The following is a 10953-nucleotide window of genomic DNA, read 5'->3' as shown; positions in this document are numbered from 1 at the left end:
ACACACACATACATATATATACAAAACATTAATAATGATGAAAATTTTGAGCATCATGAAGAATAGTATATATGTAATATATGTGGTTTTTTCACAAGAGTTTTCCAACTACTCTACTTTTTTTTTTAGTAGAATACATTAGATACTACAAAAGAAATGAAAACAAAATGATGTGGAATAACATGTAAACAATAGAAGGAAGTTTTTGAAGATTGTTACAACACAGCTTCCCTAGCTAATAATACCTGAGAAAACCTGCACATGTGGCATATCTGTGTCGCTACCTTTTAGCACATATAAAGGGTTTATTAATATTTCTTCATTGCGTTGATGGGATGAATATATAAAATAGTGTGTGTAAATACCTAGACCTTTGCTGGGTGTATAGTAAATATTGTGTTAAAATAGAACTCTTCTATCTTTCTACAGAAATACTTTATGCAGTGATTACTTCTGGCTGTGATACATAAAAACAGGAAAATCTCAATAGAGAAAAAATATGTGTTCATGATACATGATTTGGATTTTTCCAAAGAACGAAAACTATGAATTGGGTTGCAAGGATTTCCTGTTAAGACAACAGTAAGAATAAAGACATGGAGTAGAGGATACACACATTGAGTAGGCTTAACAGGCCTGAGCAAAAGATGCACATAATGAAATGTCACAAGAACATACTAGAAATTCCTCTAAGCCTGTTGTGAGAGCCAAAGAAAATACATCTGGATTTGACTGTTGATAATGAGGAAATTCTGAAAGGTTGACCTATAGAAGTTCTGAAAAAATGCTTCTAAACAAACCAGATTCCTTTGTCAAATAGATAAGGGAAATTATGAATATGTAATGCCACTTTAGAAATTTCAAATGCACATTAACAGAGCAACACCAAAAAGCAAACCCCATTTAACTTTGTTTAACCTAGATTTTATGAACTTATTTACTAAGCAACTCTCCCATCTGTATTTCCCTACTTGTAATACTTAGTAAGAATCACTATTTTGGTGTCGTTGGAATTTACTTAGAGAAATACAGACTAACCTCTGCTTTAAGAAGACAACTCTGGCAGAACTATCAAATGGAAAAAGGAGAGTTTAGATGCTAGGAGGCCATTATAATAGCTCACTTGAGAGCTAATCTGTGCATGACTCTGATGGGAGAAAATAAAATTGAGAAAAAGGCCTGCATTGGAGGCAACAATCCTTGGAATATGATTGACTGTAGAAAATAATGAATATGGAAGACCCAGAACAGACTTTAAAATGTTAAGCCCAAATGACTGTCCGATAGGTGGTATTGTAATGAAAATTGGAAACTCTGAAGGAAGAACAAGATTCTGAGGAAAAGACTAATTTTGTATGTGTTGAGCTTGAGGGCCTGCTTTGGAACTAATGGGCAGCTGAAGATTTCATTTCATGTCAAAGAAACTTAATTTAAAATCCAGCAAGTACTAAATTCAGAGCTAAATGTGAAGGACTGAAATATGAACTTGCCCACCATGTTAGAGAGGTTTATGAGAGCTCAATGCAGAAATGCCTCTGAAGTGGGAAAATCTATAATTTCTCTGAAGAAGCACTGTCTGTGCTCTGGAGGTCAGAAATTTCCTAGACTCATGCCCTCGTTAGAGCAGATCCAGAAGTCTTTTAGAAATGGAATTTTGGACATGCCCATATGTCCTCTGAGCCTGTCCTTTCTGTCAGAAGTCATGCAGAGACCCAAATGTCAAAAAGGGACACATTCTTTTGTTGATGCACAAGACTGTGGCATTCCAGTCTCTTTCTGAAAATACATTATTGGATTCTTTGCAGCCAAATTCTTAATAAATTTTGGTATTGGAGACTAATATTCCATGAAGAATTACCTGAAGCATGAGGAAATCATCCCTTTAGATCAGTGGATTTTTTGCTTTAATTTTTAAATTGACACATCATTGTACATATTTATAGGGTACAGGGTGATATTTTGATTAGATCAGTGTTTTATAGCATGTTATGTAAAGCTTCTGAGAAGAGTCAGGGAGCATCTTAGAAAGCAAAATGGAGTCTGTAAACAGACATGTAATGAAAACTCAGCAAATATTCACGCACTCCCAGATATTTCAGAGACTTCCAGTTATGTTGGGATCACGTGGAAAGATCTAAGAGACTCTGAGGTGAAATGCCATGAATCACTCTGGGGCTGAGGCAATAAAAAGCCCCTGCCTCATTCCCAAGTTCTCTCCTTTTCCGCTTCCAGTACTTTGAAGGTTACATGCAATGTGTGTCATAGGTTAAGGCTAGAGGAGTTTATTCTGACTGACATTGAACTTTATGGGAGCAACCAACAAACTTTGATTTGATTGAGCCATTGAGAATTCAAGCTTAGTATCTTCTTGTTGCTGCTGCTGTTTACCAACACAGTGGGATTTCTACAGGGCTCAAGAGGGCAGATAAATTCCATGTGAACCAGAATGTCTCCTGTTGGGCTTCTGTATAAATTGTGCTGATGAAAAATGTTAAGCAGATAAAAATTTTAGAAATTCATTGCTCCACACTGTATCAATGCTATTTTTGTCTCAGTTGAAGCCATCCTAAAATTATATATTTAGTTCATACTATCTTCAATAGAATTGTTTTTACCAACTTGCTTTTTGATGTTATAGATGAGCCTTTTGTAATTCTCAACTGAGTTCATACACAAATGTTATTGAGTCTATTGCCCACCATGTTAGAGAGGTTCATGAGAACTCAATGCAGAAATGCCTCTGAAGTGGGAAAATCTGTCATTTCTCTGAAGAAACTATTATAGTTTTAACAGAATGAATGATGGAAAATAATAATATAGAAAATCATATGAAGGAGTAAGAAAGATGGGGCACTATTAAAGGGATTATTTGATGGCAATAAGGATGAAAATGTGTCATTGAAATTCTTTAGGTTTCACATAGAAATCGCACCAGTTTATCCCGGCAGACATATTGTTTAGAAGTGTTTAAGAAAAGAAATCTCTGAATCATGCTTTACATTGTTTTAGGTCATGGGAACTAGTAAACATGTTTCACTATGCAGACTATTAGTCAACATTTAGATCATGCGTTTCAATATAGAATGTCAAATTGTGAGAGGAGAATGAATAAATCTAATTGTTACAGTCACTCAGCTGACATGCTGAAGTGCCTGGAAAATTTCTCACATGAATAATGGGTGAAGAGTCAAAGAATGATTCGTTTGGGGAAAAGAAGACCTGCCGGGTTTTGGAAAGGGTACGTGTATGCATTTAGTAGTGTTTAGGGTGGTAGCTCTATGGTCCTGGCCTTCACATATTTATTGGGCTGCCATGTATTAGGTGGAAACACAAAACTGTCATTACTTTGTAGGACAGAAAAGGCTGAATACTGACAATTTCATATGGTTCCACCTAATAGAATAGGAAACAGAGTTATCTCTGAATTGTTTATCTAAGGTAGAATTTGGGGAAGTACTTAGAATTTATAAAAATTAAATTTTAGACTAAAATATATAGATATATCTAGAGTTGTTCAAAAATGAAAATAGAGCTGAAATATCAAGTGCTATAATGGAGTTCATATAAGAATTCCATGCTTTGTATTTGAGGTTGGATATGTGCTTTTTCTTTATCCCTTTCATTTATATGGATCTAATCTTCTATAATGTTTAAAACATTTTGATAGAGATGTTCTTTGGTGTTCTTTTTTCTCTTGATTTAAAGATCTGCTTTACAACCAAACAGTAAGATTAAACAAAACAAAACAATGCCCACGGCTTCATGGTCACTCTACGCATTTAGAAAGGCCTCGTGCATGACCTATTATGGTCATCTGGAAAGTCTTTGTAATTTTTTATCAAAGGGCTCTACATTTTCACTTTGTACTGGGCCCTGAGAATTATGCACCCAATCCTCAATCCATGGTCTTCTTAAATTCACATGCGGATTAGAATTATAAAGGTACATTAATTCTAGGCCATCAAAGGCTAGCTTATAACTTTCAAATTACATTTGGGAATTGTTCTTATATAACAGCATTTATTGCTCCAAAGATCATTATGTAATAACTACTAAATAATCTATATGAATGTACATTTGGGAAACCATGAAAACTTTCTCAAAGAGCTCTGCTGTTTTAAGTAACAACCATAAAATATTTCCAAAGGCATAAATAAAAATAATTACAACAGAAAATCTGAGAGACAAAAAGAAAATCTATGACAACATACCAATGCAATTTATTGAAAATAGATACACATGAAACAAAGAATAAAGAACAGCAGGAAAATGTGCCACTATTGTGGTTACAGCTTCGAGGCAACACATTAAAATGCCAACCAGACACAGGTGGCAACAGATGTATCTACCACCAAAAAATAAAGTTAAATTAAATCAAGTCAAAAATTTCACATGAAGTAACTGTTCAACGAAAATGAAAAAGAATAAAAATCACATCTGCTTACATGGCAATGAAACATGAAAGATTCTGCTAAAAGTTTATGTTGAAAATTAAGAGGGAGGTGATCTATGCACACTCATCCAAAAATAGAAAACAATGAATTAGTGGACCAATGCCAATGTTAATTTTGAAAACCTGAAAAAGAAGAAAATTAAGATATGGTTGATAGGTTCTCTACAATATAGCAAGAAAACTCTGCTGAAACTCTAAAGGATACAAAGTCTACTCAATTTAATAACAAATGGCACATTTCTTTTTCTTAAAAACATATGCATAATCTGTGAGTGCATTTTCTACTTTAGGGACCATTTGAATTAAAATCCCTAAGTTCTTATGAATGTTTTAGAAATATGTACAGTAAATGAATAAAGCCCATAGTTATTTAAGGATAACATTTAAAATTATTTACTAAATGTTTAATATTAAAATAATAGGACATGCCGTCCAGTCATAATCAAAAAAGCCAAGGTGATTATGGAGTATTGAGGCTGAAAAGAGCTAGATCTAAATCAACCTATTCTGGACTTCACTGTCAGTGAAAAGAATTGAGAGGAAAATTTTCAAAAAATACTTATACTTGTGAGATTGGTGATGAGAAACAATCTGTGAAATATTGCCATTTCTCTGGAGTAAAAATTTTAAATGATTGATTAGCACGATGTCCCTTTCTCTTCACACTTACATCTTTCTGATTTGCTCCTCACATCTCAGGCATGCTGAGGCTATAATGTCTTTCCATCTACCTTAGGTTTACTATTTTAAAATTGATTTTTGATGTTGTGAACATGAATTGTGTATTAATACAGGAGAATGGGGTATGTATTTCTGAAAGTCCAGAGTTGTAGGGGCAAAGAAGAGATTTCTGGAGTCCCCTGTGTGCCTGCTTACAGAGGTTTCCTTCCTGATATTGTCAACTTCCAGAATTCTTGCTCTGGCTCCATTTTAAAGCCCTGACCACAGTTAAGTGTCTTTTCCTGACCCTCATTTATACTACCATGAAGCTCCTTTGTAACATGAAATGTGCAATGTGACCAATTGTTGGCTGTCCAGACAAACATATGTTAGGACTTTTCACTCTGGCTTCATGCTGAAACATCATTCACATTTAGTAAAGGAAGGGACACTCTGTTAAACTCACCACATTCTTTACTTTCTGGAGTCATACAGAGATATTCCACTAAGTCCTTTTGCTTGATCTCATAGAGACCATCCTATGAAAACTGAATTAATATGAAAGCAGGTAGAGTGAATATTCATTTAAGTCATTTACAACAACATCCAATAGTGTCTCCAAGTGGAACAGATATTTAGAGACCAGTTTGGCAGGAGATAGGATGGGAAAAAGAGTGGCTGATGCATGCTGAGAAGTAGTAGGAACAATCTAGTTTTCAAAATATCGTTCTTCTTGTTAAGAGTCTGTTTATCAGGTTAAACACAGTCAAGTGATCACTCAGTCGAGTCTAATAATTCAGTAACTGAGAACAGATGGAGAATACATGGATATGTGTCTGTGTGTACACTCACATGCAAAATCAGTTGCCCTGACTTTATCTTACTTACATCAATCAATCTATTTATTGATTTTGATAGGAAGAGTATGTATTTTAGATACCTCAAGAATATCTCCTGAAATACTTCCATATTCTTGCCATTTGAAGAATCTTTTTAAAGGAAGAAAAATAATTATTAGCAAAGAATCCACATTCCCAGTGGCTCCATTTTCATCTCCTTAATCCAGTGTTAAAATTCATGGCTTGGGAAAAGTGGGATGTTTACAATGCCTTTCTATACCATTCATCTATACCATTAGTTTTAATAGCCTGTTCACTTGAACAATTTCTAAGTATGTGGTAAAAGAAACTAAACTAAAATAATAATGCATTATATTTGAAAACATCAGTATCCTGTACACAAAACTTCCATAAGTAGTTCTTCCTAGATTGAAACTAGAACTAATCCATTTCCAAAAAAATCTATATTTTTCTGAAGACAAAAAAAAATGTTGCTACAGATAATTGCCATGGGCTGCAAATATTCTAATTCATCCAATATTTCTCTCTTGTTGCATGTTGTATAGATAAATATAATGCATCAATATTAGGATAGCATATATTTTATTAAATGTTAATGCAGAATTCTAAATTTTCTAGCATTCACAGAAAAGCAAGCTGCTGATAATAAGTAGTATTTAAAGAGAAATCTTATCTACTACAATGAATTGAGAAATCCAGGATATTAAGACCACAAAAATGATTGTTTAGATGATTTAATTATAGCACAACAGGCTTTTCTGCTGATAGTTATAATTATGTTTTAATAACCCAATCTCAACAAACATAACTACAGTACAAATGATGAGCACAAAAATCCATCTCATTTGTAGCTCAGACTAGTATTTCAAATGTAATTTCTCTATTAGTAATTTAGTCTGATTTTTATAATTCGTTAGAATAAATCAATAACTGACTTAGAAATCACTTCTATGATTTTAAGTATTTTTCCCCAGAAACATTAACAATACCACAAGCATTAAAATGTTGAGAAATATTTGTATATGATGATGTCAGTGGATGTTCCTTTCCTCAGCTAATAAATTCTAGTATAAAGTTTTCAGATCTGTACACAAAAATGGATCATAAAAATATAATCATGGTAGAAACTATGTAGCAATTTTATGAATGTGGAGAAAGAGTTCAAATAGTACTTTTCTACTGTACTGTGTCCATGCAAAGCTTCATTCAAACAAACAAAAACAATACTGAATTCATTATGTTACAATCTTTCAGGACACTGCATTTGTTCACACTCTCCCCTATCTCCATCTCTAAGGGACAGATATAATTCCCCACTCCTTGACTTTGATCCTTGCTGTGTGACTTTGCTTAAGCCAAAGGGGTATCTCAGAGGATTTAAGGCAACAGAAGCCTGACATGTTTTTGCACAGGCAGGTTGCACTCCTGACTTTCGCCATAACAATAACATGCTTCAAGTACCCGGGAGGGCTGAGGAGGATAACAAATACATGGAACAGATCTGGACACCAGCTGCAGCTTCAAGCCAATGCTAGCCAAGCCCAGCCTAGATCAGCTGAACTGTGTCTGACCAGAGGTGCACGAACAAGAAAGGCAACGCCGTGGACCTGGGCCAGATGGGCAGCTTCTACATCGGCCTGGGTTCCCGCCTCCACTGCAACATCTTCTCCTACGACTACTCCGGCTACGGTGCCAGTTCCGGCAGGCCCTCCTAGACCAACCTCTACGCCGACATGGACGCCGCCTGGCAGGCCCTGCGCACCAGGTGAGGGCGGCCCTGGGGGGAGCTCAGCCTGGGCACACCCGAGAGGGGACCAGGTCGGCGGCAGAGGGGAGGGTCGGGCTTCCCTGGGAGGAAGGTGGGCGGCCCTGCAGGAGGGGAGCCACAGTGGACGCATGCGGCCAGAGAGCCGGACAGGTGAGCTCAGGCGTGCGGGTGCAGCCTCCACACGGCTAAGGTGTGGCCAGGAGGTCCCCCCACACCCTGGCCTGTGGAGCCAGGCTCCCTGGGATCCCCTGGCCTGAGGACAGGAAGGGGCTGAGCTTGTCACAGGGGCGTGGACACCACGCGGCTGGAGGGGGTGGGTGGTGTCGGGGGGTCTGTGCACGTGTGGCTGGGAGCCCACGGGCCGAGGCAGCACTTGGGGCCAGGTGAGGCGAGGCTGCTGCATTGAGGTCCCGAGGCCTGGCCCATGAGGCCCTGTGGCTGTGGAGATCGGCCATCCCGGGGCAGGGCCTGCAGGTTCAGGTGCAGACCCCCAGCACACACCCGAGGTCTGGGCCAGCCTCGATTCCAGATCCAGCCCTCCTAAGCATCCAGGTCCCCAGCCCTGCGCTTGCTTGGGCCCTTCTCTCGTGTTTGAGCACCGCCCGGGCCAGTGCTGCTCTGGACCGGAAGACCCGCGTGGGCCTCTGGAGGCCTTTCTTGCTCGCCACCCACTGGGGCTGTCTCGTCCTGGCCCTGCCCTGCCCAGCCCAGCCCAGTGGTCTGACCCGCTCCTGCAGGGGCCAGGCGCAGCTCTGAGAAGTCAGAGACCCTGGGGAGGTAGGGTCTTCATTGCCTTGGCGATATCCCAGGCAGTCCCTGCTGTGGGCCTGGGAGCTGGGTCCCCTGCACCACCATGGCTCTGGGGGGCTCCCGGCAGTGTGGGACGCTGAAACCAAGCACCACTTCATGCAGCTTCCTCGGCCCCCTTCTGTCTCTACTTCCCGGGGCACCGGCAGAGTCACATCCACCATGGCCAGCTCTGAGCTCTGTCTGCTCGGCCTTCTGTCCTGCTGCCGCTTTGTCCTGCAGGAACCTCGGCCCAGAGCCGTGAGGGGGAGGCCAGATCGCACGCAGGGCCTCCACTGAGGATGTGTCTTGTTTGATTGTCTGAGTGGTGACAACCAGGTGGCAGCTGGGGCTCCTGCCTGGAGCAGGTGACAGGGCTGGGCTGGCTCAGCACACTACTGGCCTTGGCTGCCAGGGAGCAGGCCAGGGAGGCTGAGGCAGAGCTGGGGCCACAGGCACAAGCCAGGCAGCATCCTTTGGGCCATGGGTGAGCAGTGAGCTATGGAGTGCTGCCAGGAGGCTGGGATTCCAGGCCAAGGAGGGGGACAGCCCTGCTGGTGGAGTCCGAATGCCAGGCAGACGGGACGCACACCTGCCCATGCTCCTGCCTCGCAGGAGGGCATCTGCCTAGGATCAGAGCCTGGAGCATGTGGGAGAGTTCTGGGGTCGCGGCATCGACTGGGTGGCAGGTGGGTCCCGCGTGGTTGGGACTGGGCACGAAGAGGCCTTGGGACTGGTGCTGGATCAGCTGGGCCAGGGGCCGCACACCAGTGACCTGGGGGTGGGGGTGGCCCTGGGTGGGAGCTGGTGGTGCTGAGGTGGCCAAGGACTTGTCCACTCCCAAGAGAAGGCGCTGGTGGGAGGAGGTGCTGCCCCCGCAGCCGCCACCCTCGATGCTGACCTGGGTTGGGCTGGCACCTCATTGGGCATGGGACTCCGAGAGTCCAAAATTGGGTGGAGACATCTGGGGACACAGCTGCCTGAATTCCTCATGGCCAAGGGGGTGGGCAAGGGCTGCAGGGAGGAAGAGTGTACCCTGCCCCGGCCAGTGTACCAGGAACGGCTTTCTAACCTGGGCAGGAAGGCGTGAAGCATTCAGGATGTGGGGGGGCACACAGTTCCCAGTGTGCGCCCAGGAGTGACCAGGAGAAGGAGAGGCGCCAGGGCTTCCCCTACCCTAGCCCGAGGGGGACTCCCTAGCCAGCATCCAGCAGATCCTGGCTAGGAAACGCCAGTGAACCAAAGCGCCAGGGAACAGGACCAGGCCGCCGGCTCCGCCCACCGCTGCGGTGTTGGGGGACTGGGGGTGGCCCTTTGGACTGGTGTGGAGCCTGGGACTGACCCACTGACTTGGCTGAGCAGGGAGACTGGAGAGTCGCATCCGGAGTTGGGCCCGGGGACGCCCGCTGGCGGGAGGGGTGCGCGCGAGTCGGAGGCCGCGGCTGACCCTGCTCCGGTGCCTCCAGGTACCGCATCAGCCCGGACAGCATCATCCTGTACCGGCAGAGCATCGGCACAGCGCCCACGGTGGACCTGGCCTCGCGCTACGAGTCCCCCGCGGTGGTGCTGCACTCGCAGCTCACCTTGGACCTGAGCGTCGCCTTCCTGACACCAAGAAGACCTACTGCTTCGACGCCTTCCCCAAGTGAGCAGGCTGGGGCGGGGACAGGGGCGGTGACGGGGATGGGGTCGGGGACGGGGGCGGCGCCCGGGCCGGGCGAGGTCTCACCCGCCCCACGCCCCTCCCGCAGAATCCAGAAGGTGTCCGAGATCACGTCGCCCGTGCTCATCATCCACGGCACGAAAGACGAGGTGATCGACTTCTCGCACGGGCTGGCGCTCTACCAGCGCTGGCCCAAGGCGGTGGAGCCGCTGTGGGTGGAGAGCGCCAGGCACAAAGACATCCAGCTCTACAGCCAGTACCCGGAGCGCCTGCGCCGCTTCATCTCCCAGGAGCTGCCAAGCAGAGCGCCTAGCGGCCGCCGGGGCCCCAACCGGCCGGACCTCAGCAATGAAGCGGCCCCCGGACCTCACCCCGCACCGGCCTCCCAGGGGCTGCATGTGGACCCCCGGGGGGCCCTGGGGACCCCGCCCCGACCCAGGGGCCGTGGACGATGTACAGGCAAGAGAGCTACGCACTCCTTTCCTTTCGGAAGTAAGAAGAAAAATCGTGAAAACGGAAATTAAAGATTTAAATTTTTTTAAAAAAACACAATGTTTATTAATATACCCCAAAGTTTTTTTTTTTTTTTTTGAGACGGAGTCTCACTCTGTCGCCCAGGCTGGAGTGCAGTGGCGCGATCTCAGCTTACTGCAGCCTCCATCTCCCAGGTTCAAGCGATTCTCCTGTCTCAGCCTCCCGAGTAGCTGGGACTACGGGCGCGTGCCACCATGCCCGGCTAATTTTTTGTATTTTTAGTAGTTAT

At 43.9% G+C, this 10953-nt stretch overlaps 1 pseudogene; it reads left to right on the top strand.

The window, feature by feature from the left end:
• The first annotated feature begins 3175 nt into the window (after positions 1-3175).
• On the top strand, positions 3176-10714 carry LOC129050529 (alpha/beta hydrolase domain-containing protein 17A-like; annotated as a pseudogene).
• The last annotated feature ends 239 nt before the right edge of the window (positions 10715-10953 follow it).

This window comes from Pongo abelii, chromosome 16 (assembly GCF_028885655.2).
Source record: "Pongo abelii isolate AG06213 chromosome 16, NHGRI_mPonAbe1-v2.0_pri, whole genome shotgun sequence".
Classification (NCBI taxonomy): Eukaryota; Metazoa; Chordata; class Mammalia; order Primates; family Hominidae; genus Pongo; species Pongo abelii.
This window is presented reverse-complemented; position numbering and strand designations above follow the sequence as displayed.